We start from the raw sequence: 27,327 nt of genomic DNA on the forward strand, positions 1-27,327 counted from the left end.
GTGGGTCAGTCTTTAAGGTGAGTGGTGGTCTGTGGTTTGAGGTGAGTGGGGCTCAGTGTTTGAAGTTTGAGGGGAGTGGAGGTCAGTGTTTGAGGTGAGTGGGGGTCAGTGTCTGTGGTTTGAGGTGAGTGGGGGTCAGTGTTTGGGGTTTGAGGTGAGTGGGGGTCAGTGTTTGGGGTTTGAGGTGAGTGGGGGTCAGTGTTTGGGGTTTGAGGTGAGTGGGGGTCAGTGATTGAGGTGAGTGGAGGTTAGTGTTTGAGGTTTGAGCTGAGTGGGGGTCAGTGTTTGGGGTTTGAAGAGAGTGTTGTCAGTGTTTGAGGTGAGTGGGGTCAGTGTTTGAGGTGACTGGGGGTTAGTGTTTGAGGTGAGTGAGGTCAGTGTTTGAGGTGAGTGTGGGTCAGTGTTTAAGGTGAGTGGGGTTCAGTGTTTGTGGTTTGAGGTGAGTGGGGGTCAGTGTTTAAGGTGAGTGGGGTTCAGTGTATCAGGTTTGAGGTGAGTGAGGGTCAGTGTTTGTGGTTTGAGGTGAGTGGGGGTCAGTGTTTGAGGTGACTGAGGTTCAGTGTATCAGGTTTGAGGTGATTGGGGGTCAGTGTTCATGGTTTGAGGTGAGTGGGGGTCAGTGTTTAAGGTGAGTGGGGGTCAGTGTTTGATGTTTCAGGTGAGTGGGGGGGTCAGTGTTTGAGGTGAATGAGGGTCAGTGTTTGTGGTTTGAGATGAGTGGGGTCAGTGTTTGAGGTGACGGGGTCAGTGTTTGAGGTGAGTGGGGTCAGTGTTTGGGGTGAGTGGGTATCAGTATTTGGTTTGAGGTGAATGGGAGTCAGTGTTTGAGGTTTGAGGTGAGTGGGAGTCAGTGTTTGAGGTTTGAGGTGAGTGGGAGTCAGTGTTTGGGGTTTGAAGAGAGTGGGGGGTCAGTTTTTCAGGTGAGTGAGGTCAGGGTTTGAGGTGAGATGGGGGTCAGTGTTTGTGGTTTGAGGTGAGTGGGGGTCAGTGTTTGACGTGAGTGGGGGTCAGTGATTGCGGTTTGAGGTGAGTGCGTTCAGTGTTTTGGTTGGAGGTGAGTTGGGGTCAGTGTTTGTGGTTTAATGTGAGTGGGGGTCAGTGTTTGAGGTGAGTGGGGTCAGTGAGGTGAATGGGTATCAGTGTTTGTGGTTTGAGGTGAGTGGGGTCAGTGTTTGATATGACTGGGGGTCAGTGTTTGTGGTTTGAGGTGAGTGGGGTTCAGTGTTTAAGGTGAGTGCGTTCAGTGTTTTGGTTGGAGGTGAGTTGGGGGTCAGTGTTTGTGGTTTGAGGTGAGTGGGGTTCACTGTTTAAGGTGAGTGGGGGTCAGTGTTTGTGGTTTGAGGTGAGTGGGGTTCAGTGTTTAAGGTGAGTGTAGGTCAGTGTCTGTGGTTTGAGGTGAGTGGGGGGTCGGTGCATGAGGTGTGTGGGGGTCAGTGTCTGTGGTTTGAGGTGAGTGGCGATCAGTGTTTTGGGATTGAGGTGAGTGGGGTCAGTGTTTGAGGTGAGTAGGTCAGTTTTTGTGGTTTGAGGTGAGTGTGGGTCAGTGTTTGAAGTGAGTGGGGTTCAGTGTTTGAGGTGCGTGTGTGATCAGTGTTTGGGGTTTGAGGTCAGTGGGGTCAGTGTGGTTTGAGGTGAGTGGGGGTCAGTGTTTGAGGTGAGTGTGGGTCAGTGTTTGATGTTTGAGGTGAGTGGGGGTCAGTATTTGAGGTGAGTGTGGGTCAGTGTTTGAGGTGAGTGGGGGATCAGTGTTTGGGGTTTGAGGTGAGTGGGGTCAGTGTGGTTTGAGGAGAGTGGGAGTCTGTGTTTGAGGTGAGTGGGTTCAGTGTTTGGGGTTTAAGGTGACTAGAGTCTGTTTGTGGGGTTTGAGGTGAGTGGGGTCAGTGTTTGATGTTTGAGGTGAGTGGGGGTCAGTCTTTGGGGTTTGAGGTGGGTGGGGGTCAGTGTTCGTGGTTTGAAGTGAGTGGGAGTCAGTGTTTGTGGTTTGAGGTGAGTGGGTGGTCAGTGTTTGAGGTGACTGGGGGTCAGTGTTTGAGGTGAGTGGGTATCAACATTTGTGGTTTGAGGTGAGTGGTGTCGGTGTTTGATATGACTGGGGGTCAGTATTTCAGGTGAGTGGGGGTTAGTGTTTGAGGTGAGTGGAGGTCAGTGTTTGAGGTGAGTGGGGGTCAGTGTTTGAGGTGAGTGAGTATCAGTGTTTGTGGTTTGAGGTGAGTGAGTATCAGTGTTTGTGGTTTGAGGTGAGTGGGGGTCAGTGTTTGAGGTGAGTAGGGGTCAGTGTTGGAGGTTTGAGGTGAGTGGGGGGTCAGTTTTTGAGGTGAGTGGGGTCTGTGTTTGAGGTGAGTGGGGGTCAGTGTTTAAGGTGAGTGGGGTTCAGTGTTTGTGGTTTGATGTGAGTGGGGGTCAGTGTTTGAAGTGAGTGGGGTCAGTGTTTAAGGTGAGTGGGGTTCTTTGTTTATGGTTTGAGGTGAGTGGAGGGTCAGTGTTTGAGGTGAGTGGGGTCAGTGAGGTGAGTGGGGGTCAGCGTCTGTGGTTTGAGGTGAGTGGGGATCAGTGTTTGAGTTTTGAGGTGGATGGGGGTCAGTGTTTGTGGTTTAAGGTGAGTGGGGTTCATTGAGGTGAGTGGAGTTTAGTGTTTGAGGTGAGTGGGGGTCAGTCTTTGGGGTTTGAGGTGGATGGGGGTCAGTGTTTGAGGTTTGAGGTGAGTGGGGTTCAGTGTATCAGGTATGAGGTGACTGGGGATCAGTGTTCGGGTTTGACGTGAGTGGGGGTCAGTGTTTGTGGTTTGAGGTGAGTGGAGGTCATTGTGGTGAGTGGGGGTCAGTGTCTGGTTTGAGGTGAGTGGGGGGTCGGTGTATGAGGTGAGTGGGAGTCAGTGTCTGTGGTTTGAGGTGAGTGGCGATCAGTGTTTTGGGATTGAGGTGAGTGGAGTCAGTGTTTGAGGTGAGTAGGTCAGTGTTTGTGGTTTGAGGTGAGTGGGGTCAGTGTTTGCAGTTTGAGGTGAGTGGGGGTCAGTGTTTGAGGTGAGTGGGGTCAGTGTTTGGGGATTGAGGTGAGTGTGGGTCAGTGTTTGAAGTGAGTGGGGTTCAGTGTTTGAGGTGAGTGTGTGATCAGTGTTTGGGGTTTGAGGTCAGTGGGGTCAGTGTGGTTTGAGGTGAGTGGGGGTCAGTGTTTGAGGTGAGTGTGGGTCAGTGTTTGAGGTGAGTGGGGGTCACTATTTGAGGTGAGTGGGGGATCAGTGTTTGGAGTTTGAGGTGAGTGGGGTCAGTGTGGTTTGAGGAGAGTGGGAGTCGGTGTTTGAGGTGAGTGGGTTCAGTGTTTGGGGTTTAATGTGACTAGAGTCTGTGTGTGGGGTTTGAGGTGAGTGGGGGTCAGTCTTTGGGGTTTGAGGTGGGTGGGGGTCAGTGTTTGAGGTGAGGGGTTCAGTGTATCAGGTTTGAGGTGACTGGGGGGTCAGTGTTCGTGGTTTGAAGTGAGTGGGGGTCAATGTTTGATGTGAGTGGGGGTCAGTGTTTGTGGTTTGAGGTGAGTGGGTGGTCAGTGTTTGAGGTGACTGGGGGTCAGTGTTTGAGGTGAGTGGGTATCAACATTTGTGGTTTGAGGTGAGTGGGGTCGGTGTTTGATATGACTGGGGGTCAGTATTTCAGGTGAGTGGGGGTTAATGTTTGAGGTGAGTGGGGGGGGGGTCAGTGTTTGAGGTGACAGGGTCAGTGTTTGAGGTGAGTGGGGTCAGTGTTTGGGGTGAGTGGGTATCAGTATTTCGTTTGAGGTGAGTGGGGTCAGTGTTTGAGGTTTGAGGTGAGTGAGGGGGTCACTGAGGTTTGAGGTGAGTGGTGGTCAGTGTTTGAGGTGAGTGGGGGGGTCAGTGTTTGAGGTGACGGGGTCAGTGTTTGAGGTGAGTGGGGTCAGTGTTTGGGGTGAGTGGGTATCAGTATTTCGTTTGAGGTGAGTGGGGTCAGTGTTTGAGGTTTGAGGTGAGTGGGGTCAGTGTTTGAGTTGAGTGAGTATCAGTGTTTGTGGTTTGAGGTGAGTGGGGTCAGTGTTTGATATGACTAGGAGTCAGTGTTTGAGGTGAGTGGGGGTCAGTGTTTGTGGTTTGAGGTGAGTGGGGGTCAGTGTTTGAGGTGAGTGGGTGTCAGTGTTTGTGGTTTGAGGTGAGTGGGGTCAGTGTTTGTGGTTTGAGGTGAGTGGGGTCGGTGTTTGATATGACTAGGGGTCAGTATTTCAGGTGAGTGGGGGTTAGTGTTTGAGATGAGTGGAGGTTAGTGTTTGTGGTTTGAGGTGAGTGGGGGTCAGTGTTTGAGGTGAGTGGGGGTCAGTGTTTAAGGTGAGTGGGGTTCAGTGTATCAGGTTTGAGGTGACTGGGGGTCAGTGTTCATGGTTTGAGGTGAGTGGGGTTCAGTGTTTGAGGTTTGAGGTGACTGGGGGTCAGTGCTCGTGGTTTGAGGTGAGTGATGGGGTCACTGATGTTTGAGGTGAGTGGTGGTCAGTGTTTGAGGTGAGTGGGGTCAGTGTTTGAGGTTTGAGGTGAGTGGGGGTCAATGTTTGATGTTTGAGGTGAGTGATGGGGTCACTGAGGTTTGAGGTGAGTGGTGGTCAGTGTTTGAGGTGAGTGGTGGTCAGTGTTTGAGGTGAGTGGGTGTCAGTGTTCGTGGTTTGAGGTGAGTGGGGTCAGTGTTTGGGGTTTGGGGTGAGTGGGTTCAGTGTTTGGGGTTTGAGGTGAGTGGGGTCAGTGTTTGGGGTTTGGGGTGAGTGGGTTCAGTGTTTGGGGTTGGAGGTGAGTGGGGTCAGTGTTTGTGGTTTGAGGTGAATGGGAGTCAGTGAGGTTTCAGGTGAGTGTTGGTCTGTGTTTGAGGTGAGTGGGGGTCAGTTTTTGGGGTTTGAAGAGAGTGTTGTCAGTGTTTGAGGTCAGTGGGGTTTAGTGTTTGAGGTGACTGGGGAGTCAGTGTTTGAGGTGACTGGGGGTCAGTGTTTGAGGTGAGTGGGTATCAGTGTTTGTGGTTTGAGGTGAGTGGGGTCAGTGTTTGATATGACTGGGGGTCAGTTATTGAGGTTTGAGGTGAGTGGGGTCAGTTGTTTGAGGTGAGTGGGGTCAGTGAGGTGATTGGGGGTCAGTGTTTAAGAAAGGTGGGGTTCAGTGTTTGTGGTTTGAGGTGAGTGGGGTGTCCGTGTTTGAGGTAAGTGGGGGTCAGTGTCTGTGGTTTGAGGTGAGTGGGGGTCAGTATTTGAAGTTTGAGGTGAGTGGGGGTGAGTGTTGTTTGAGATGTGTGGGGGTGAGTGTTTGAGGTAGTGGGGGTCAGTGTTTGAGGTGAGTGGGGGTGAGTGTTTGGGGTTTGAGGTCAGTGGGGTCAGTGTGGTTTGAGGAGAGTGGGGGTCAGTGTTTGAGCTGAGGGGGTTCAGTGTTTGGGGTTTAAGGTGACTAGACTCTGTGTGTGGGGTTTGAGGTGAGTGGGGGTCAGTGTTTGATGTTTGAGGTGAGTGGGGGTCAGTCTTTGGGGTTTGAGGTGGGTGGGGGTCAGTCTTTGAGGTGAGTGGGGTTCAGTGTATCAGGTTTGAGGTGACTGGGGATCAGTGTTCGTGGTTTGAAGTGAGTGGGGGTCAACGTTTGATGTGAGTGGGGGTCAGTGTGGTTTGAGGTGATTGGGTGGTCAGTGTTTGAGGTGACTGGGGGTCAGTGTTTGAGGTGACTGGAGATCAGTGTTTGAGCTGAGTGGGTATCAGCGTTTGAGGTGAGTGGGGTCAGTGTTTGATATGACTGGGGGTCAGTATTTCAGGTGAGTGGAGGTTAGTGTTAGTGTTTGTGGTTTGAGGTGAGTGGGGGTCAGTGTTTGAGGTGAGTAGGGGTCAGTGTTTGAGGTTTGAGGTGAGTGGGGGGTCAGTTTTTGAGGTGAGTGGGGTCAGTGTTTGAGGAGGTGAGTGGGGGGTCAGTGTTTAAGGTGAGTGGGGTTCAGTGTTTGTGGTTTGAGGTGAGTGGGGGTCAGTGTTTGAGGTGAGTGGGGTCAGTGTTTAAGGTGAGTGGGGTTCTTTGTTTATGGTTTGAGGTGAGTGGGGGGTCAGTGTTTGAGGTGAGTGGGGTCAGTGAGGTGAGTGGGGGTCAATGTCTGTGGTTTGAGGTGAGTGGAGTTCAGTGTTTGAGGTGAGTGGGGTCAGTGTTTGAGGTGAGTGGGGGTCAGTGTTTGGGGTTTGAGGTGAGTGGGGGTCAGTGTTTGGGGTTTGAGGTGAGTGGGGGTCAGTGATTGAGGTGAGTGGAGGTTAGTGTTTGAGGTTTGAGCTGAGTGGGGGTCAGTGTTTGGGGTTTGAAGAGAGTGTTGTCAGTGTTTGAGGTGAGTGGGGTCAGTGTTTGAGGTGACTGGGGGTTAGTGTTTGAGGTGAGTGAGGTCAGTGTTTGAGGTGAGTGTGGGTCAGTGTTTAAGGTGAGTGGGGTTCAGTGTTTGTGGTTTGAGGTGAGTGGGGGTCAGTGTTTAAGGTGAGTGGGGTTCAGTGTATCAGGTTTGAGGTGAGTGAGGGTCAGTGTTTGTGGTTTGAGGTGAGTGGGGGTCAGTGTTTGAGGTGACTGAGGTTCAGTGTATCAGGTTTGAGGTGACTGGGGGTCAGTGTTCATGGTTTCAGGTGAGTGGGGGTCAGTGTTTAAGGTGAGTGGGGGTCAGTGTTTGATGTTTCAGGTGAGTGGGGGGGGTCAGTGTTTGAGGTGAATGGGGGTCAGTGTTTGTGGTTTGAGATGAGTGGGGTCAGTGTTTGAGGTGAGTGGGGTCAGTGTTTGGGGTGAGTGGGTATCAGTATTTGGTTTGAGGTGAATGGGAGTCAGTGTTTGAGGTTTGAGGTGAGTGGGAGTCAGTGTTTGAGGTTTGAGGTGAGTGGAGGTCAGTGTTTGGGGTTTGAAGAGAGTGGGGGCTCAGTTTTTCAGGTGAGTGAGGTCAGGGTTTGAGGTGAGTGGGGGTCAGTGTTTGAGGTGAGTGGGGTCAGTGTTTAAGGTGAGTGGGGTTCTTTGTTTATGGTTTGAGGTGAGTGGGGGGTCAGTGTTTGAGGTGAGTGGGGTCAGTGAGGTGAGTGGGGGTCAGTGTCTGTGGTTTGAGGTGAGTGGAGTTCAGTGTTTGAGGTGAGTGGGGTCAGTGTTTGACATGAGTGGGGGTCAGTGATTGGGATTTGAGGTGAGTGGGTTCAATGGGGTTGGAGGTGAGTGGGATCAGTGTTTGTGATTTGAGATGAGTGGGGGTCTGTGTTTGAGGTTTGAGGTGAGTGTGGGTCAGTGTTTGAGGTGAGTGTGGGTCAGTCTTTAAGGTGAGTGGTGGTCTGTGGTTTGAGGTGAGTGGGGCTCAGTGTTTGAAGTTTGAGGGGAGTGGAGGTCAGTGTTTGAGGTGAGTGGGGGTCAGTGTCTGTGGTTTGAGGTGAGTGGGGGTCAGTGTTTGGGGTTTGAGGTGAGTGGGGGTCAGTGTTTGGGGTTTGAGGTGAGTGGGGGTCAGTGTTTGGGGTTTGAGGTGAGTGGGGGTCAGTGATTGAGGTGAGTGGAGGTTAGTGTTTGAGGTTTGAGCTGAGTGGGGGTCAGTGTTTGGGGTTTGAAGAGAGTGTTGTCAGTGTTTGAGGTGAGTGGGGTCAGTGTTTGAGGTGACTGGGGGTTAGTGTTTGAGGTGAGTGAGGTCAGTGTTTGAGGTGAGTGTGGGTCAGTGTTTAAGGTGAGTGGGGTTCAGTGTTTGTGGTTTGAGGTGAGTGGGGGTCAGTGTTTAAGGTGAGTGGGGTTCAGTGTATCAGGTTTGAGGTGAGTGAGGGTCAGTGTTTGTGGTTTGAGGTGAGTGGGGGTCAGTGTTTGAGGTGACTGAGGTTCAGTGTATCAGGTTTGAGGTGATTGGGGGTCAGTGTTCATGGTTTGAGGTGAGTGGGGGTCAGTGTTTAAGGTGAGTGGGGGTCAGTGTTTGATGTTTCAGGTGAGTGGGGGGGTCAGTGTTTGAGGTGAATGAGGGTCAGTGTTTGTGGTTTGAGATGAGTGGGGTCAGTGTTTGAGGTGACGGGGTCAGTGTTTGAGGTGAGTGGGGTCAGTGTTTGGGGTGAGTGGGTATCAGTATTTGGTTTGAGGTGAATGGGAGTCAGTGTTTGAGGTTTGAGGTGAGTGGGAGTCAGTGTTTGAGGTTTGAGGTGAGTGGGAGTCAGTGTTTGGGGTTTGAAGAGAGTGGGGGGTCAGTTTTTCAGGTGAGTGAGGTCAGGGTTTGAGGTGAGATGGGGGTCAGTGTTTGTGGTTTGAGGTGAGTGGGGGTCAGTGTTTGACGTGAGTGGGGGTCAGTGATTGCGGTTTGAGGTGAGTGCGTTCAGTGTTTTGGTTGGAGGTGAGTTGGGGTCAGTGTTTGTGGTTTAATGTGAGTGGGGGTCAGTGTTTGAGGTGAGTGGGGTCAGTGAGGTGAATGGGTATCAGTGTTTGTGGTTTGAGGTGAGTGGGGTCAGTGTTTGATATGACTGGGGGTCAGTGTTTGTGGTTTGAGGTGAGTGGGGTTCAGTGTTTAAGGTGAGTGCGTTCAGTGTTTTGGTTGGAGGTGAGTTGGGGGTCAGTGTTTGTGGTTTGAGGTGAGTGGGGTTCACTGTTTAAGGTGAGTGGGGGTCAGTGTTTGTGGTTTGAGGTGAGTGGGGTTCAGTGTTTAAGGTGAGTGTAGGTCAGTGTCTGTGGTTTGAGGTGAGTGGGGGGTCGGTGCATGAGGTGTGTGGGGGTCAGTGTCTGTGGTTTGAGGTGAGTGGCGATCAGTGTTTTGGGATTGAGGTGAGTGGGGTCAGTGTTTGAGGTGAGTAGGTCAGTTTTTGTGGTTTGAGGTGAGTGTGGGTCAGTGTTTGAAGTGAGTGGGGTTCAGTGTTTGAGGTGCGTGTGTGATCAGTGTTTGGGGTTTGAGGTCAGTGGGGTCAGTGTGGTTTGAGGTGAGTGGGGGTCAGTGTTTGAGGTGAGTGTGGGTCAGTGTTTGATGTTTGAGGTGAGTGGGGGTCAGTATTTGAGGTGAGTGTGGGTCAGTGTTTGAGGTGAGTGGGGGATCAGTGTTTGGGGTTTGAGGTGAGTGGGGTCAGTGTGGTTTGAGGAGAGTGGGAGTCTGTGTTTGAGGTGAGTGGGTTCAGTGTTTGGGGTTTAAGGTGACTAGAGTCTGTTTGTGGGGTTTGAGGTGAGTGGGGTCAGTGTTTGATGTTTGAGGTGAGTGGGGGTCAGTCTTTGGGGTTTGAGGTGGGTGGGGGTCAGTGTTCGTGGTTTGAAGTGAGTGGGAGTCAGTGTTTGTGGTTTGAGGTGAGTGGGTGGTCAGTGTTTGAGGTGACTGGGGGTCAGTGTTTGAGGTGAGTGGGTATCAACATTTGTGGTTTGAGGTGAGTGGTGTCGGTGTTTGATATGACTGGGGGTCAGTATTTCAGGTGAGTGGGGGTTAGTGTTTGAGGTGAGTGGAGGTCAGTGTTTGAGGTGAGTGGGGGTCAGTGTTTGAGGTGAGTGAGTATCAGTGTTTGTGGTTTGAGGTGAGTGAGTATCAGTGTTTGTGGTTTGAGGTGAGTGGGGGTCAGTGTTTGAGGTGAGTAGGGGTCAGTGTTGGAGGTTTGAGGTGAGTGGGGGGTCAGTTTTTGAGGTGAGTGGGGTCTGTGTTTGAGGTGAGTGGGGGTCAGTGTTTAAGGTGAGTGGGGTTCAGTGTTTGTGGTTTGATGTGAGTGGGGGTCAGTGTTTGAAGTGAGTGGGGTCAGTGTTTAAGGTGAGTGGGGTTCTTTGTTTATGGTTTGAGGTGAGTGGAGGGTCAGTGTTTGAGGTGAGTGGGGTCAGTGAGGTGAGTGGGGGTCAGCGTCTGTGGTTTGAGGTGAGTGGGGATCAGTGTTTGAGTTTTGAGGTGGATGGGGGTCAGTGTTTGTGGTTTAAGGTGAGTGGGGTTCATTGAGGTGAGTGGAGTTTAGTGTTTGAGGTGAGTGGGGGTCAGTCTTTGGGGTTTGAGGTGGATGGGGGTCAGTGTTTGAGGTTTGAGGTGAGTGGGGTTCAGTGTATCAGGTATGAGGTGACTGGGGATCAGTGTTCGGGTTTGACGTGAGTGGGGGTCAGTGTTTGTGGTTTGAGGTGAGTGGAGGTCATTGTGGTGAGTGGGGGTCAGTGTCTGGTTTGAGGTGAGTGGGGGGTCGGTGTATGAGGTGAGTGGGAGTCAGTGTCTGTGGTTTGAGGTGAGTGGCGATCAGTGTTTTGGGATTGAGGTGAGTGGAGTCAGTGTTTGAGGTGAGTAGGTCAGTGTTTGTGGTTTGAGGTGAGTGGGGTCAGTGTTTGCAGTTTGAGGTGAGTGGGGGTCAGTGTTTGAGGTGAGTGGGGTCAGTGTTTGGGGATTGAGGTGAGTGTGGGTCAGTGTTTGAAGTGAGTGGGGTTCAGTGTTTGAGGTGAGTGTGTGATCAGTGTTTGGGGTTTGAGGTCAGTGGGGTCAGTGTGGTTTGAGGTGAGTGGGGGTCAGTGTTTGAGGTGAGTGTGGGTCAGTGTTTGAGGTGAGTGGGGGTCACTATTTGAGGTGAGTGGGGGATCAGTGTTTGGAGTTTGAGGTGAGTGGGGTCAGTGTGGTTTGAGGAGAGTGGGAGTCGGTGTTTGAGGTGAGTGGGTTCAGTGTTTGGGGTTTAATGTGACTAGAGTCTGTGTGTGGGGTTTGAGGTGAGTGGGGGTCAGTCTTTGGGGTTTGAGGTGGGTGGGGGTCAGTGTTTGAGGTGAGGGGTTCAGTGTATCAGGTTTGAGGTGACTGGGGGGTCAGTGTTCGTGGTTTGAAGTGAGTGGGGGTCAATGTTTGATGTGAGTGGGGGTCAGTGTTTGTGGTTTGAGGTGAGTGGGTGGTCAGTGTTTGAGGTGACTGGGGGTCAGTGTTTGAGGTGAGTGGGTATCAACATTTGTGGTTTGAGGTGAGTGGGGTCGGTGTTTGATATGACTGGGGGTCAGTATTTCAGGTGAGTGGGGGTTAATGTTTGAGGTGAGTGGGGGGGGGTCAGTGTTTGAGGTGACAGGGTCAGTGTTTGAGGTGAGTGGGGTCAGTGTTTGGGGTGAGTGGGTATCAGTATTTCGTTTGAGGTGAGTGGGGTCAGTGTTTGAGGTTTGAGGTGAGTGAGGGGGTCACTGAGGTTTGAGGTGAGTGGTGGTCAGTGTTTGAGGTGAGTGGGGGGGGTCAGTGTTTGAGGTGACGGGGTCAGTGTTTGAGGTGAGTGGGGTCAGTGTTTGGGGTGAGTGGGTATCAGTATTTCGTTTGAGGTGAGTGGGGTCAGTGTTTGAGGTTTGAGGTGAGTGGGGTCAGTGTTTGAGTTGAGTGAGTATCAGTGTTTGTGGTTTGAGGTGAGTGGGGTCAGTGTTTGATATGACTAGGAGTCAGTGTTTGAGGTGAGTGGGGGTCAGTGTTTGTGGTTTGAGGTGAGTGGGGGTCAGTGTTTGAGGTGAGTGGGTGTCAGTGTTTGTGGTTTGAGGTGAGTGGGGTCAGTGTTTGTGGTTTGAGGTGAGTGGGGTCGGTGTTTGATATGACTAGGGGTCAGTATTTCAGGTGAGTGGGGGTTAGTGTTTGAGATGAGTGGAGGTTAGTGTTTGTGGTTTGAGGTGAGTGGGGGTCAGTGTTTGAGGTGAGTGGGGGTCAGTGTTTAAGGTGAGTGGGGTTCAGTGTATCAGGTTTGAGGTGACTGGGGGTCAGTGTTCATGGTTTGAGGTGAGTGGGGTTCAGTGTTTGAGGTTTGAGGTGACTGGGGGTCAGTGCTCGTGGTTTGAGGTGAGTGATGGGGTCACTGATGTTTGAGGTGAGTGGTGGTCAGTGTTTGAGGTGAGTGGGGTCAGTGTTTGAGGTTTGAGGTGAGTGGGGGTCAATGTTTGATGTTTGAGGTGAGTGATGGGGTCACTGAGGTTTGAGGTGAGTGGTGGTCAGTGTTTGAGGTGAGTGGTGGTCAGTGTTTGAGGTGAGTGGGTGTCAGTGTTCGTGGTTTGAGGTGAGTGGGGTCAGTGTTTGGGGTTTGGGGTGAGTGGGTTCAGTGTTTGGGGTTGGAGGTGAGTGGGGTCAGTGTTTGTGGTTTGAGGTGAATGGGAGTCAGTGAGGTTTCAGGTGAGTGTTGGTCTGTGTTTGAGGTGAGTGGGGGTCAGTTTTTGGGGTTTGAAGAGAGTGTTGTCAGTGTTTGAGGTCAGTGGGGTTTAGTGTTTGAGGTGACTGGGGAGTCAGTGTTTGAGGTGACTGGGGGTCAGTGTTTGAGGTGAGTGGGTATCAGTGTTTGTGGTTTGAGGTGAGTGGGGTCAGTGTTTGATATGACTGGGGGTCAGTTATTGAGGTTTGAGGTGAGTGGGGTCAGTTGTTTGAGGTGAGTGGGGTCAGTGAGGTGATTGGGGGTCAGTGTTTAAGAAAGGTGGGGTTCAGTGTTTGTGGTTTGAGGTGAGTGGGGTGTCCGTGTTTGAGGTAAGTGGGGGTCAGTGTCTGTGGTTTGAGGTGAGTGGGGGTCAGTATTTGAAGTTTGAGGTGAGTGGGGGTGAGTGTTGTTTGAGATGTGTGGGGGTGAGTGTTTGAGGTAGTGGGGGTCAGTGTTTGAGGTGAGTGGGGGTGAGTGTTTGGGGTTTGAGGTCAGTGGGGTCAGTGTGGTTTGAGGAGAGTGGCGGTCAGTGTTTGAGCTGAGGGGGTTCAGTGTTTGGGGTTTAAGGTGACTAGACTCTGTGTGTGGGGTTTGAGGTGAGTGGGGGTCAGTGTTTGATGTTTGAGGTGAGTGGGGGTCAGTCTTTGGGGTTTGAGGTGGGTGGGGGTCAGTGTATCAGGTTTGAGGTGACTGGGGATCAGTGTTCGTGGTTTGAAGTGAGTGGGGGTCAACGTTTGATGTGAGTGGGGGTCAGTGTGGTTTGAGGTGATTGGGTGGTCAGTGTTTGAGGTGACTGGGGGTCAGTGTTTGAGGTGACTGGAGATCAGTGTTTGAGCTGAGTGGGTATCAGCGTTTGAGGTGAGTGGGGTCAGTGTTTGATATGACTGGGGGTCAGTATTTCAGGTGAGTGGAGGTTAGTGTTAGTGTTTGTGGTTTGAGGTGAGTGGGGGTCAGTGTTTGAGGTGAGTAGGGGTCAGTGTTTGAGGTTTGAGGTGAGTGGGGGGTCAGTTTTTGAGGTGAGTGGGGTCAGTGTTTGAGGAGGTGAGTGGGGGGTCAGTGTTTAAGGTGAGTGGGGTTCAGTGTTTGTGGTTTGAGGTGAGTGGGGGTCAGTGTTTGAGGTGAGTGGGGTCAGTGTTTAAGGTGAGTGGGGTTCTTTGTTTATGGTTTGAGGTGAGTGGGGGGTCAGTGTTTGAGGTGAGTGGGGTCAGTGAGGTGAGTGGGGGTCAATGTCTGTGGTTTGAGGTGAGTGGAGTTCAGTGTTTGAGGTGAGTGGGGTCAGTGTTTGACGTGAGTGGGGGTCAATGATTGGGATTTGAGGTGAGTGGGTTCAATGGGGTTGGAGGTGAGTGGGATCAGTGTTTGTGATTTGAGCTGAGTGGGGGTCTGTGTTTGAGGTTTGAGGTGAGTGTGGGTCAGTGTTTGAGGTGAGTGTGGGTCAGTCTTTAAGGTGAGTGGTGGTCTGTGTCTGTGGTTTGAGGTGAGTGGGGGTCAGTGTTTGAAGTTTGAGGTGAGTGGGGTTCAGTGTTTGAGGTGAGTGGGGTTCAGTGTTTGAGGTGAGTGGGGGTCAGTGTTTGGGGTTTGAGGTGAGTGGGGGTCAGTGTTTGGGGTTTGAGGTGAGTGGGGGTCAGTGATTGAGGTGAGTGGAGGTTAGTGTTTGAGGTTTGAGCTGAGTGGGGGTCAGTGTTTGGGGTTTGAAGAGAGTGTTGTCAGTGTTTGAGGTGAGTGGGGTCAGTGTTTGAGGTGACTGGGGGTTAGTGTTTGAGGTGAGTGAGGTCAGTGTTTGAGGTGAGTGTGGGTCAGTGTTTAAGGTGAGTGGGGTTCAGTGTTTGTGGTTTGAGGTGAGTGGGGGTCAGTGTTTAAGGTGAGTGGGGTTCAGTGTATCAGGTTTGAGGTGAGTGAGGGTCAGTGTTTGTGGTTTGAGGTGAGTGGGGGTCAGTGTTTGAGGTGACTGAGGTTCAGTGTATCAGGTTTGAGGTGACTGGGGGTCAGTGTTCATGGTTTCAGGTGAGTGGGGGTCAGTGTTTAAGGTGAGTGGGGGTCAGTGTTTGATGTTTCAGGTGAGTGGGGGGGGTCAGTGTTTGAGGTGAATGGGGGTCAGTGTTTGTGGTTTGAGATGAGTGGGGTCAGTGTTTGAGGTGAGTGGGGTCAGTGTTTGGGGTGAGTGGGTATCAGTATTTGGTTTGAGGTGAATGGGAGTCAGTGTTTGAGGTTTGAGGTGAGTGGGAGTCAGTGTTTGAGGTTTGAGGTGAGTGGAGGTCAGTGTTTGGGGTTTGAAGAGAGTGGGGGCTCAGTTTTTCAGGTGAGTGAGGTCAGGGTTTGAGGTGAGTGGGGGTCAGTGTTTGTGGTTTGAGGTGAGTGGGGGTCAGTGTTTGACGTGAGTGGGGGTCAGTGATTGCGGTTTGAGGTGAGTGCGTTCAGTGTTTTGGTTGGAGGTGAGTTGGGGTCAGTGTTTGTGGTTTGATGTGAGTGCGGGTCAGTGTTTGAGGTGAGTGGGGTCAGTGAGGTGAGTGGGTATCAGCGTTTGTGGTTTGAGGTGAGTGGGGTCAGTGTTTGATATGAGTGGGGGTTCGTGTTTGTGGTTTGAGGTGGGTGGGGTTCAGTGTTTAAGGTGAGTGTAGGTCAGTGTCTGTGGTTTGAGGTGAGTGGGGGGTCGGTGCATGAGGTGTGTTGGGGTCAGTGTCTGTGGTTTGAGGTGAGTGGCGATCAGTGTTTTGGGATTGAGGTGAGTGGGGTCAGTGTTTGAGGTGAGTAGGTCAGTGTTTGTGGTTTGAGGTGAGTGGGGTCAGTGTTTGCAGTTTGAGGTGAGTGGGGGTCAGTGTTTGAGGTGAGTGGGGTCAGTGTTTGGGGATTGAGGTGAGTGTGGGTCAGTATTTGAGGTGAGTGTGGGTCAGTGTTTGAGGTGAGTGGGGGTCACTATTTGAGGTGAGTGGGGGATCAGTGTTTGGGGTTTGAGGTGAGTGGGGTCAGTGTGGTTTGAGGAGAGTGGGAGTCGGTGTTTGAGGTGAGTGGGTTCAGTGTTTGGGGTTTAATGTGACTAGAGTCTGTGTGTGGGGTTTGAGGTGAGTGGGGGTCAGTGTTTGATGTTTGAGGTGAGTGGGGGTCAGTCTTTGGGGTTTGGGGTGGGTGGGGGTCAGTGTTTGAGGTGAGTGGGGTTCAGTGTATCAGGTTTGAGGTGACTGGGGGGTCAGTGTTCGTGGTTTGAAGTGAGTGGGGGTCAATGTTTGATGTGAGTGGGGGTCAGTGTTTGAGGTGAGTGGGTATCAACATTTGTGGTTTGAGGTGAGTGGGGTCGGTGTTTGATATGACTGGGGGTCAGTATTTCAGGTGAGTGGGGGTTAGTGTTTGAGGTGAGTGGGGGGGGTCAGTGTTTGAGGTGACGGGGTCAGTGTTTGAGGTGAGTGGGGTCAGTGTTTGGGGTGAGTGGGTATCAGTATTTCGTTTGAGGTGAGTGGGGTCAGTGTTTGAGGTTTGAGGTGAGTGGGGTCAGTGTTTGAGTTGAGTGAGTATCAGTGTTTGTGGTTTGAGGTGAGTGGGGTCAGTGTTTGATATGACTAGGAGTCAGTGTTTGAGGTGAGTGGGGGTCAGTGTTTGAGGTGAGTGGTGGTCAGTGTTTGAAGTGAGTGGGGTTCAGTGTTTGAGGTGAGTGTGTGATCAGTGTTTGGGGTTTGAGGTCAGTGGGGTCAGTGTGGTTTGAGGTGAGTGGGGGTCAGTGTTTGATGTTTGAGGTGAGTGGGGGTCAGTATTTGAGGTGAGTGTGGGTCAATGTTTGAGGTGAGTGGGGGTCACTATTTGAGGTGAGTGGGGGATCAGTGTTTGGGGTTTGAGGTGAGTGGGGTCAGTGTGGTTTGAGGAGAGTGGGAGTTGGTGTTTGAGGTGAGTGGGTTCAGTGTTTGGGGTTTAAGGTGACTGGAGTCTGTTTGTGGGGTTTGAGGTGAGTGGGGTCAGTGTTTGATGTTTGAGGTGAGTGGGGGTCAGTCTTTGGGGTTTGAGGTGGGTGGGGGTCAGTGTTCGTGGTTTGAAGTGAGTGGGGGTCAGTGTTCGTGGTTTGAGGTGAGTGGGTATCAACATTTGTGGTTTGAGGTGAGTGGTGTCGGTGTTTGATATGACTGGGGGTCAGTATTTCAGGTGAGTGGGGGTTAGTGTTTGAGGTGAGTGGAGGTTAGTGTTTGTGGTTTGAGGTGAGTGGGGGTCAGTGTTTGAGGTGAGTGGGGGTCAGTGTTTGAGGTGAGTGAGTATCAGTGTTTGTGGTTTGAGGTGAGTGGGGGTCAGTGTTTGAGGTGAGTAGGGGTCAGTGTTTGAGGTTTGAGGTGAGTGGGGGGTCAGTTTTTGAGGTGAGTGGGGTCTGTGTTTGAGGTGAGTGGGGGTCAGTGTTTAAGGTGAGTGGGGTTCAGTGTTTGTGGTTTGAGGTGAGTGGGGGTCAGTGTTTGAGGTGAGTGGGGTCAGTGTTTAAGGTGAGTGGGGTTCTTTGTTTATGGTTTGTGGTGAGTGGAGGGTCAGTGTTTGAGGTGAGTGGGGTCAGTGAGGTGAGTGGGGGTCAGCGTCTGTGGTTTGAGGTGAATGGGGATCAGTGTTTGAGTTTTGAGGTGGATGGGGGTCAGTGTTTGTGGTTTAAGGTGAGTGGGGTTCATTGAGGTGAGTGGAGTTTAGTGTTTGAGGTGAGTGGGGGTCAGTCTTTGGGGTTTGAGGTGGATGGGGGTCAGTGTTTGAGGTTTGAGGTGAGTGGGGTTCAGTGTATCAGGTATGAGGTGACTGGGGATCAGTGTTCGGGTTTGACGTGAGTGGGGGTCAGTGTTTGTGGTTTGAGGTGAGTGGAGGTCATTGTGGTGAGTGGGGGTCAGTGTCTGTGGTTTGAGGTGAGTGGGGGGTCGGTGTATGAGGTGAGTGGGGGTCAGTGTCTGTGGTTTGAGGTGAGTGGCGATCAGTGTTTTGGGATTGAGGTGAGTGGGGTCAGTGTTTGAGGTGAGTAGGTCAGTGTTTGTGGTTTGAGGTGAGTGGGGTCAGTGTTTGCAGTTTGAGGTGAGTGGGGGTCAGTGTTTGAGGTGAGTGGGGTCAGTGTTTGGGGATTGAGGTGAGTGTGGGTCAGTGTTTGAAGTGAGTGGGGTTCAGTGTTTGAGGTGAGTGTGTGATAAGTGTTTGGGGTTTGAGGTCAGTGGGGTCAGTGTGGTTTGAGGTGAGTGGGGGTCAGTGTTTGAGGTGAGTGTGGGTCAGTGTTTGAGGTGAGTGGGGGTCACTGTTTGAGGTGAGTGGGGGTCAGTGTTTGATGTTTGAGGTGAGTGGGGGTCAGTCTTTGGGGTTTGAGGTGGGTGGGGGTCAGTGTTTGAGGTGAGTGGGGTTCAGTGTATCAGGTTTGAGGTGACTGGGGGGTCAGTGTTCGTGGTTTGAAGTGAGTGGGGGTCAATGTTTGATGTGAGTGGGGGTCAGTGTTTGTGGTTTGAGGTGAGTGGGTGGTCAGTGTTTGAGGTGACTGGGGGTCAGTATTTGAGGTGACTGGGGGTCAGTATTTCAGGTGAGTGAGGGTTAGTGTTTGAGGTGAGTGGGGGGGGTCAGTGTTTGAGGTGACGGGGTCAGTGTTTGAGGTGAGTGGGGTCAGTGTTTGGGGTGAGTGGGTATCAGTATTTCCTTTGAGGTGAGTGGGGTCAGTGTTTGAGGTTTGAGGTGAGTGAGGGGGTCACTGAGGTTTGAGGTGAGTGGTGGTCAGTGTTTGAGGTGAGTGGGGGGGGTCAGTGTTTGAGGTGACGGGGTCAGTGTTTGAGGTGAGTGGGGTCAGTGTTTGGGGTGAGTGGGTATCAGTATTTCGTTTGAGGTGAGTGGGGTCAGTGTTTGAGGTTTGAGGTGAGTGGGGTCAGTGTTTGAGTTGAGTGAGTATCAGTGTTTGTGGTTTGAGGTGAGTGGGGTCAGTGTTTGATATGACTAGGAGTCAGTGTTTGAGGTGAGTGGGGGTCAGTGTTTGTGGTTTGAGGTGAGTGGGGGTCAGTGTTTGAGGTGAGTGGGTGTCAGTGTTTGTGGTTTGAGGTGAGTGGGGTCAGTGTTTGTGGTTTGAGGTGAGTGGGGTCGGTGTTTGATATGACTAGGGGTCAGTATTTCAGGTGAGTGGGGGTTAGTGTTTGAGATGAGTGGAGGTTAGTGTTTGTGGTTTGAGGTGAGTGGGGGTCAGTGTTTGAGGTGAGTGGGGGTCAGTGTTTGAGGTTTGAGGTGAGTGGGGGGGTCAGTTATTGAGGTGAGTAGGGTCAGTGTTTGAGGTGAGTGGGGGTCAGTGTTTAAGGTGAGTGGGGTTCAGTGTATCAGGTTTGAGGTGACTGGGGGTCAGTGTTCATGGTTTGAGGTGAGTGGGGATCAGTGTTTAAGGTGAGTGGGGTTCAGTGTTTGAGGTTTGAGGTGACTGGGGGTCAGTGTTCGTGGTTTGAGGTGAGTGATGGGGTCACTGAGGTTTGAGGTGAGTGGTGGTCAGTGTTTGAGGTGAGTGGTGGTCAGTGTTTGAGGTGAGTGGGTGTCAGTGTTCGTGGTTTGAGGTGAGTGGGGTCAGTGTTTGGGGTTTGGGGTGAGTGGGTTCAGTGTTTGGGGTTGGAGGTGAGCGGGGTCAGTGTTTGTGGTTTGAGGTGAATGGGAGTCAGTGAGATTTCAGGTGAGTGTTGGTCTGTGTTTGAGGTGAGTGGGGGTCAGTTTTTGGGGTTTGAAGAGAGTGTTGTCAGTGTTTGAGGTGAGTGGGGTTTAGTGTTTGAGGTGAGTGGGGGTCAGTGTTTGAGGTGAGTGGGGGTCAGTGTTTGAGGTGAGTGGGGTTTAGTGTTTGAGGTGAGTGGGTGTCAGTGTTTGTGGTTTGAGGTGAGTGGGGTCAGTGTTTGATATGACTGGGGGTCAGTGTTTGGAGTTTGAGGTGAGTGGTGGTCAGTGTTTGAGGTGAGTGGTGGTCAGTGTTTGAGGTGAGTGGGTGTCAGTGTTCGTGGTTTGAGGTGAGTGGGGTCAGTGTTTGGGGTTGGAGGTGAGTGGGTTCAGTGTTTGGGGTTGGAGGTGAGTGGGGTCAGTGTTTGTGGTTGGAGGTGAGTGGGAGTCAGTGTTTGAGGTTTCAGGTGAGTGTTGGTCAGTGTTTGAGGTGAGTGGGGTCAGTGTTTGGGGTTGGAGGTGAGTGGGGTCAGTGTTTGGGGTTTGAGGTGAGTGGGGTCAGTGTTTGGGGTTTGGGGTGAGTGGGTTCAGTGTTTTGGGGTTGGAGGTGAGTGGGGTCAGTGTTTGTGGTTTGAGGTGAATGGGAGTCAGTGAGGTTTCAGGTGAGTGTTGGTCAGTGTTTGAGGTTTGAGGTGAGTGGGGGTCAGTTTTTGGGGTTTGAAGAGAGTGTTGTCAGTGTTTGAGGTGAGTGGGGTTTAGTGTTTGAGGTGACTGGGGGTCAGTGTTTGAGGTGAGTGGGGTTTAGTGTTTGAGGTGAGTGGGGTTTAGTGTTTGAGGTGAGTGGGGGTCAGTGTTTGTGGTTTGAGGTGAGTGGGGGGTCAGTGTTTGATGTGAGTGTGGGTCAGTGTTTGAGGTTTGAGGGGAGTGGAGTCAGTGTTTGACGTGAGTGGAGGTCAGTGTTTGTGGTGAGTGGGGGTCAGTGTCTGTGGTCTGAGGTGAGTGGGGGTCAGTGTTTGGGGTCTGAGGTGAGTGGGGGTCAGTGATTGAGGTGAGTGGGGATCAGTGTTTGAGGTTTGAGGTGAGTTGGGGATCAGTGTTTGTGGTGAGTGTGGGTCAGTGTTTGCAGTTTGTGGTGAGTGTGGGTCAGTGTCTGTGGTTTGAGGTGAGTGGGGGTCAGTGTTTGAGGTGAGTGGGGGTCAGTGTTTGGGGTTTGAGGTGAGTGGGGGTCAGTGTTTGGAGTTTGTGAGTGGGTCAGTGTTTGAGGTGACTGGGGTTCAGTGTTTGGGGTTTGAGGTGAGTGGGGTTCAGTGTTTGAGGGGAGTGGGGTCAGTGTTTGATGTTTGAGGAGAGTGGGGGTCAGTGATTGAGGTGAGTGGAGGTTAGTGTTTGAGGTTTGCGGTGAGTGGGGATCAGTGTTTGAGGTTTGAGGTGAGTGGGGGTCAGTGTTTGGGGTTTGAGGTGAGTGGCGTTCAGTGTTTGGGGTTTGAGGAGAGTGGGGTCAGTGTTTGAGCTGAGTGGGGTCAGTGTGGTTTGAGGTGAGTGGGGTCAGGGTTTGAGGTTTCAGGTCAGTGGGGTCAGTGTTTGTGGTTTGAGGTGAGTGGGGGTCAGTGTTTGAGGTGACTGAGGTTCAGTGTTTGAGGTTTGAGGTGACTGGCGGTCAGTGTTCGTGGTTTGAGGTGAGTGGGGGTCAGTGTTTAAGGTGAGTGGGGTTCAGTGTTTGAGGTTTGAGGTGATTGGGGGTCAGTGTTCGTGGTTTGAGGTGAGTGGGGGTCAGTGTTTGAGGTGAGTGGGGGTCACTGTTTGAGGTGAGTGGGGGATCAGTGTTTGGGGTTTGAGATGAGTGGCGTCAGTGTGGTTTGAGGAGAGTGGGAGTCGGTGTTTGAGGTGAGTGAGTTCAGTGTTTTGGGTTTGAGGTGAGTGGGGGTTAGTGTTTGATGTTTGAGGTGAGTGGGGGTCAGTGTTTGGGGTTTGAGGTGGGTGGGGGTCAGTGTTTGGGGTTTGAGGTGAGTGGGGGTCAGTGTTTGAGGTGAGTGGGGGTCAGTGTTTGAGGTGAGTGAGTATCAGTGTTTGTGGTTTGAGGTGAGTGGGGGTCAGTGTTTGAGGTGAGTGAGTATCAGTGTTTGTGGTTTGAGGTGAGTGGGGGTCAGTGTTTGAGGTGAGTAGGGGTCAGTGTTTGAGGTTTGAGGTGAGTGGGGGGTCAGTTTTTGAGGTGAGTGGGGTCTGTGTTTGAGGTGAGTGGGGGTCAGTGTTTAAGGTGAGTGGGGTTCAGTGTTTGTGGTTTGAGGTGAGTGGGGGTCAGTGTTTGAGGTGAGTGGGGTCAGTGAGGTGAGTGGGGGTCAGCGTCTGTGGTTTGAGGTGAATGGGGATCAGTGTTTGAGTTTTGAGGTGGATGGGGGTCAGTGTTTGTGGTTTAAGGTGAGTGGGGTTCATTGAGGTGAGTGGAGTTCAGTGTTTGAGGTGAGTGGGGGTCAGTCTTTGGGGTTTGAGGTGGATGGGGGTCAGTGTTTGAGGTTTGAGGTGAGTGGGGTTCAGTGTATCAGGTATGAGGTGACTGGGGATCAGTGTTCGGGTTTGACGTGAGTGGGGGTCAGTGTTTGTGGTTTGAGGTGAGTGGAGGTCATTGTGGTGAGTGGGGGTCAGTGTCTGTGGTTTGAGGTGAGTGGGGGGTCGGTGTATGAGGTGAGTGGGGGTCAGTGTCTGTGGTTTGAGGTGAGTGGCGATCAGTGTTTTGGGATTGAGGTGAGTGGGGTCAGTGTTTGAGGTGAGTAGGTCAGTGTTTGTGGTTTGAGGTGAGTGGGGTCAGTGTTTGCAGTTTGAGGTGAGTGGGGGTCAGTGTTTGAGGTGAGTGGGGTCAGTGTTTGGGGATTGAGGTGAGTGTGGGTCAGTGTTTGAAGTGAGTGGGGTTCAGTGTTTGAGGTGAGTGTGTGATCAGTGTTTGGGGTTTGAGGTCAGTGGGGTCAGTGTGGTTTGAGGTGAGTGGGGGTCAGTGTTTGAGGTGAGTGTGGGTCAGTGTTTGAGGTGAGTGGGGGTCACTGTTTGAGGTGAGTGGGGGTCAGTGTTTGATGTTTGAGGTGAGTGGGGGTCAGTCTTTGGGGTTTGAGGTGGGTGGGGGTCAGTGTTTGAGGTGAGTGGGGTTCAGTGTATCAGGTTTGAGGTGACTGGGGGGTCAGTGTTCGTGGTTTGAAGTGAGTGGGGGTCAATGTTTGATGTGAGTGGGGGTCAGTGTTTGTGGTTTGAGGTGAGTGGGTGGTCAGTGTTTGAGGTGACTGGGGGGTCAGTATTTGAGGTGACTGGGGGTCAGTATTTCAGGTGAGTGAGGGTTAGTGTTTGAGGTGAGTGGGGGGGGTCAGTGTTTGAGGTGACGGGGTCAGTGTTTGAGGTGAGTGGGGTCAGTGTTTGGGGTGAGTGGGTATCAGTATTTCCTTTGAGGTGAGTGGGGTCAGTGTTTGAGGTTTGAGGTGAGTGAGGGGGTCACTGAGGTTTGAGGTGAGTGGTGGTCAGTGTTTGAGGTGAGTGGGGGGGGTCAGTGTTTGAGGTGACGGGGTCAGTGTTTGAGGTGAGTGGGGTCAGTGTTTGGGGTGAGTGGGTATCAGTATTTCGTTTGAGGTGAGTGGGGTCAGTGTTTGAGGTTTGAGGTGAGTGGGGTCAGTGTTTGAGTTGAGTGAGTATCAGTGTTTGTGGTTTGAGGTGAGTGGGGTCAGTGTTTGATATGACTAGGAGTCAGTGTTTGAGGTGAGTGGGGGTCAGTGTTTGTGGTTTGAGGTGAGTGGGGGTCAGTGTTTGAGGTGAGTGGGTGTCAGTGTTTGTGGTTTGAGGTGAGTGGGGTCAGTGTTTGTGGTTTGAGGTGAGTGGGGTTGGTGTTTGATATGACTAGGGGTCAGTATTTCAGGTGAGTGGGGGTTAGTGTTTGAGATGAGTGGAGGTTAGTGTTTGTGGTTTGAGGTGAGTGGGGGTCAGTGTTTGAGGTGAGTGGGGGTCAGTGTTTGAGGTTTGAGGTGAGTGGGGGGGTCAGTTATTGAGGTGAGTAGGGTCAGTGTTTGAGGTGAGTGGGGGTCAGTGTTTAAGGTGAGTGGGGTTCAGTGTATCAGGTTTGAGGTGACTGGGGGTCAGTGTTCATGGTTTGAGGTGAGTGGGGATCAGTGTTTAAGGTGAGTGGGGTTCAGTGTATCAGGTTTGAGGTGACTGGGGGTCAGTGTTCATGGTTTGAGGTGAGTGGGGATCAGTGTTTAAGGTGAGTGGGGTTCAGTGTTTGAGGTTTGAGGTGACTGGGGGTCAGTGTTCGTGGTTTGAGGTGAGTGATGGGGTCACTGAGGTTTGAGGTGAGTGGTGGTCAGTGTTTGAGGTGAGTGGTGGTCAGTGTTTGAGGTGAGTGGGTGTCAGTGTTCGTGGTTTGAGGTGAGTGGGGTCAGTGTTTGGGGTTTGGGGTGAGTGGGTTCAGTGTTTGGGGTTGGAGGTGAGTGGGGTCAGTGTTTGTGGTTTGAGGTGAATGGGAGTCAGTGAGATTTCAGGTGAGTGTTGGTCTGTGTTTGAGGTGAGTGGGGGTCAGTTTTTGGGGTTTGAAGAGAGTGTTGTCAGTGTTTGAGGTGAGTGGGGTTTAGTGTTTGAGGTGAGTGGGGGTCAGTGTTTGAGGTGAGTGGGGGTCAGTGTTTGAGGTGAGTGGGGTTTAGTGTTTGAGGTGAGTGGGTGTCAGTGTTTGTGGTTTGAGGTGAGTGGGGTCAGTGTTTGATATGACTGGGGGTCAGTGTTTGGAGTTTGAGGTGAGTGGTGGTCAGTGTTTGAGGTGAGTGGTGGTCAGTGTTTGAGGTGAGTGGGTGTCAGTGTTCGTGGTTTGAGGTGAGTGGGGTCAGTGTTTGGGGTTGGAGGTGAGTGGGTTCAGTGTTTGGGGTTGGAGGTGAGTGGGGTCAGTGTTTGTTGTTGGAGGTGAGTGGGAGTAAGTGTTTGAGGTTTCAGGTGAGTGTTGGTCAGTGTTTGAGGTGAGTGGGGTCAGTGTTTGGGGTTGGAGGTGAGTGGGGTCAGTGTTTGGGGTTTGAGGTGAGTGGGGTCAGTGTTTGGGGTTTGGGGTGAGTGGGTTCAGTGTTTTGGGGTTGGAGGTGAGTGGGGTCAGTGTTTGTGGTTTGAGGTGAATGGGAGTCAGTGAGGTTTCAGGTGAGTGTTGGTCAGTGTTTGAGGTTTGAGGTGAGTGGGGGTCAGTTTTTGGGGTTTGAAGAGAGTGTTGTCAGTGTTTGAGGTGAGTGGGGTTTAGTGTTTGAGGTGACTGGGGGTCAGTGTTTGAGGTGAGTGGGGTTTAGTGTTTGAGGTGAGTGGGGTTTAGTGTTTGAGGTGAGTGGGGGTCAGTGTTTGTGGTTTGAGGTGAGTGGGGGGTCAGTGTTTGATGTGAGTGTGGGTCAGTGTTTGAGGTTTGAGGGGAGTGGAGTCAGTGTTTGACGTGAGTGGAGGTCAGTGTTTGTGGTGAGTGGGGGTCAGTGTCTGTGGTCTGAGGTGAGTGGGGGTCAGTGTTTGGGGTCTGAGGTGAGTGGGGGTCAGTGATTGAGGTGAGTGGGGATCAGTGTTTGAGGTTTGAGGTGAGTTGGGGATCAGTGTTTGTGGTGAGTGTGGGTCAGTGTTTGCAGTTTGTGGTGAGTGTGGGTCAGTGTCTGTGGTTTGAGGTGAGTGGGGGTCAGTGTTTGAGGTGAGTGGGGGTCAGTGTTTGGGGTTTGAGGTGAGTGGGGGTCAGTGTTTGGAGTTTGTGAGTGGGTCAGTGTTTGAGGTGACTGGGGTTCAGTGTTTGGGGTTTGAGGTGAGTGGGGTTCAGTGTTTGAGGGGAGTGGGGTCAGTGTTTGATGTTTGAGGAGAGTGGGGGTCAGTGATTGAGGTGAGTGGAGGTTAGTGTTTGAGGTTTGCGGTGAGTGGGGATCAGTGTTTGAGGTTTGAGGTGAGTGGGGGTCAGTGTTTGGGGTTTGAGGTGAGTGGCGTTCAGTGTTTGGGGTTTGAGGAGAGTGGGGTCAGTGTTTGAGCTGAGTGGGGTCAGTGTGGTTTGAGGTGAGTGGGGTCAGGGTTTGAGGTTTCAGGTCAGTGGGGTCAGTGTTTGTGGTTTGAGGTGAGTGGGGGTCAGTGTTTGAGGTGACTGAGGTTCAGTGTTTGAGGTTTGAGGTGACTGGCGGTCAGTGTTCGTGGTTTGAGGTGAGTGGGGGTCAGTGTTTAAGGTGAGTGGGGTTCAGTGTTTGAGGTTTGAGGTGATTGGGGGTCAGTGTTCGTGGTTTGAGGTGAGTGGGGGTCAGTGTTTGAGGTGAGTGGGGGTCACTGTTTGAGGTGAGTGGGGGATCAGTGTTTGGGGTTTGAGATGAGTGGCGTCAGTGTGGTTTGAGGAGAGTGGGAGTCGGTGTTTGAGGTGAGTGAGTTCAGTGTTTTGGGTTTGAGGTGAGTGGGGGTTAGTGTTTGATGTTTGAGGTGAGTGGGGGTCAGTGTTTGGGGTTTGAGGTGGGTGGGGGTCAGTGTTTGGGGTTTGAGGTGAGTGGGGGTCTGAGGTGAGTGGGGTCAGTGTTTGATGTTTAAGGTGAGTGGGGGTTAGTGTTTGTGGTTTGAGGTGAGTGGGGGGGTCTGTTTGAAGTGAGTGGAGGTCAGTGTTAGAGGTGAGTGGGGTCAGTGTTTGTGGTTTCAGGTGAGTGGGGGTCAGTGTTTGGGGTTTGAGGTGAGTGGGAGTCTGAGGTGAGTGGGGTCAGTGTTTGTGGTTTAAGGTGAGTCGGGGTCAGTGTTTCAGGTGAGTGGGGTCAGTGTTTGATGTTTAACGTGAGTGGGGGTTAGTGTTTGTGGTTTGAGGTGAGTGGGGGGGTCTATTTGAGGTGAGTGGGGTCAGTGTTTGTCGTTTCAGTTGAGTGGGGATCAGTGTTTGTGGTTTGAGGTGAGTGGGTGTTACTGTGGTGAGTGAGGGTCAGGGTTTGAGGTGAGTGGAGGTCAGTGTTTGAGGTGAATGATGGTTAGTGTTTGAGGTGAGTGGGGTCAGTGTTTGCAGTTTGAGGTGAGTGGAGGTCAGTGTTTGAGGTGAGTGATGGTTAGTGTTTGAGGTGAGTGGGGTCAGTGTTTGCAGTTTGAGGTGAGTGGGGGTCAGTGTTTGAGGTGAGTGGGGTCAGTGTTTGAGGTTTGAGGTGAGTGGGGTTCCGTGTATCAGGTTTGATGTGACTGAGGGGTCAGTGTTCGTGGTTTGACGTGAGTGGGGGTCAGTGTTTGAGGTGAGTGTGTGGTCAGTGTTTGAGGTGACTGGGGTTCAGTGTTTGAAATGACTGGGGATCAGTGTTTGAAGTGAGTGGGGTCAGTGTTTAAGGTGAGTGGGGGTCAGTGTTTGAGTTTTGAGGTGAGTGAGGGTCAGTGTTTGTGGTTTGAGGTGAGTGGGTGTCACTGAGGTGAGTGGGAGTCAGGGTTTGAGGTTTGAGGTGAGTGGAGGTCAGTGTTTGAGGTGAGTGATGGTTAGTGTTTGAGGTGAGTGGGGACAGTGTCTGTGGTTTGAGGTGAGTGGGGATCAGTGTTTGGGGTTTGAGGTGAGTGTGGGTCAGTGTTTGAGGTGAGTGGGGATCAGTGTTTGGGGTTTGAGTTCAGTGGGGTCAGTGAGGTGAGTGGGATCAGTGTTTGAGGTGAGTGTGGGTCAGTGTTTGAAGTGAGCGGGTGTCAGTGTTTGAGGTGAGCGGGTGATCAGTGCTTGGGGTTTGAGGTGACTGGAGTCAGTGTTTGGGGTTTGAGGTGAGTGGGGGTCAGTGTTTGATGTTTGAGGTGAGTGGGGGTCAGTATTTGAGGTGAGTGTGGGTCAGTGTTTGAGGTGAGTGGGGGTCACTATTTGAGGTTAGTGCGGGATCGGTGTTTGGGGTTTGAGGTGCGTGTGGTCAGTGTTTGGGGTTTGAGGTGAGTGTGGGTCAGTGTTTGAGGTGAGCGGATGATCAGTGTTTGGGGTTTGAGGTGACTGGAGTCAGTGTTTGGGGTTTGAGGTGAGTGGGGGTCAGTGTTTGATGTTTGAGGTGAGTGGGGGGTCAGTATTTGAGGTGAGTGGGGTCAGTGTGGTTTGAGGTGAGTGGGGGTCGGGGTTTGAGGTTTCAGGTCAGTGGGGACAGTGTTTGAGGTTTGAGGTGAGTGGGGTCAGTGTGGTTTGAGGTGAGTGGGGGTCAGGGTTTGAGGTTTCAGGTCAGTGGGGACAGTGTTTGAAGTTTGAGGTGAGTGGGGTCAGTGTTTGCAGTTTGAGGTGAGTGAAGGTCAGTGTTTGTGGTTTCAGGTCAGTGGGGGTCAGTGTTTGAGGTGACTGAGGTTCAGTGTTTGGGGTTTGAGGTGACTGGGGGTCAGTGTTCGTGGTTTTAGGTGAGTGGGGGTCAGTGTTTAAGGTGAGTGGGGTTCAGTGTTTGAGGTTTGAGGTGATTGGGGGTCAGTGTTCGTGGTTTGAGGTGAGTGGGGGTCAGTGTTTGATTTTTGAGGTGAGTGGGGGGGTCACTGTTTGAGGTTTGAGGTGAGTGGTGGTCAGTGTTTGAGGTGAATGGGGGTCAGTGTTTGTGGTTTGAGGTGAGTGGGGCCAGTGTTTGTGGTTTGAGGTGAGTGGGGACAGTGTTTGTGGTTTGAGGTGAGTGGGGGTCAGTGTTTGTGGTTTGAGGTAAGTGGGGCCAGTGTTTGATGTTTTGAGGTGAGTGGAGATCAGTGTTTGATGTTTGAGGTGACAGGGTCAGTGTTTGAGGT

The sequence above is a fragment of the Mobula birostris genome, unplaced genomic scaffold (assembly GCF_030028105.1).
Source record: "Mobula birostris isolate sMobBir1 unplaced genomic scaffold, sMobBir1.hap1 scaffold_548, whole genome shotgun sequence".
Lineage (NCBI taxonomy): Eukaryota > Metazoa > Chordata > Chondrichthyes > Myliobatiformes > Myliobatidae > Mobula > Mobula birostris.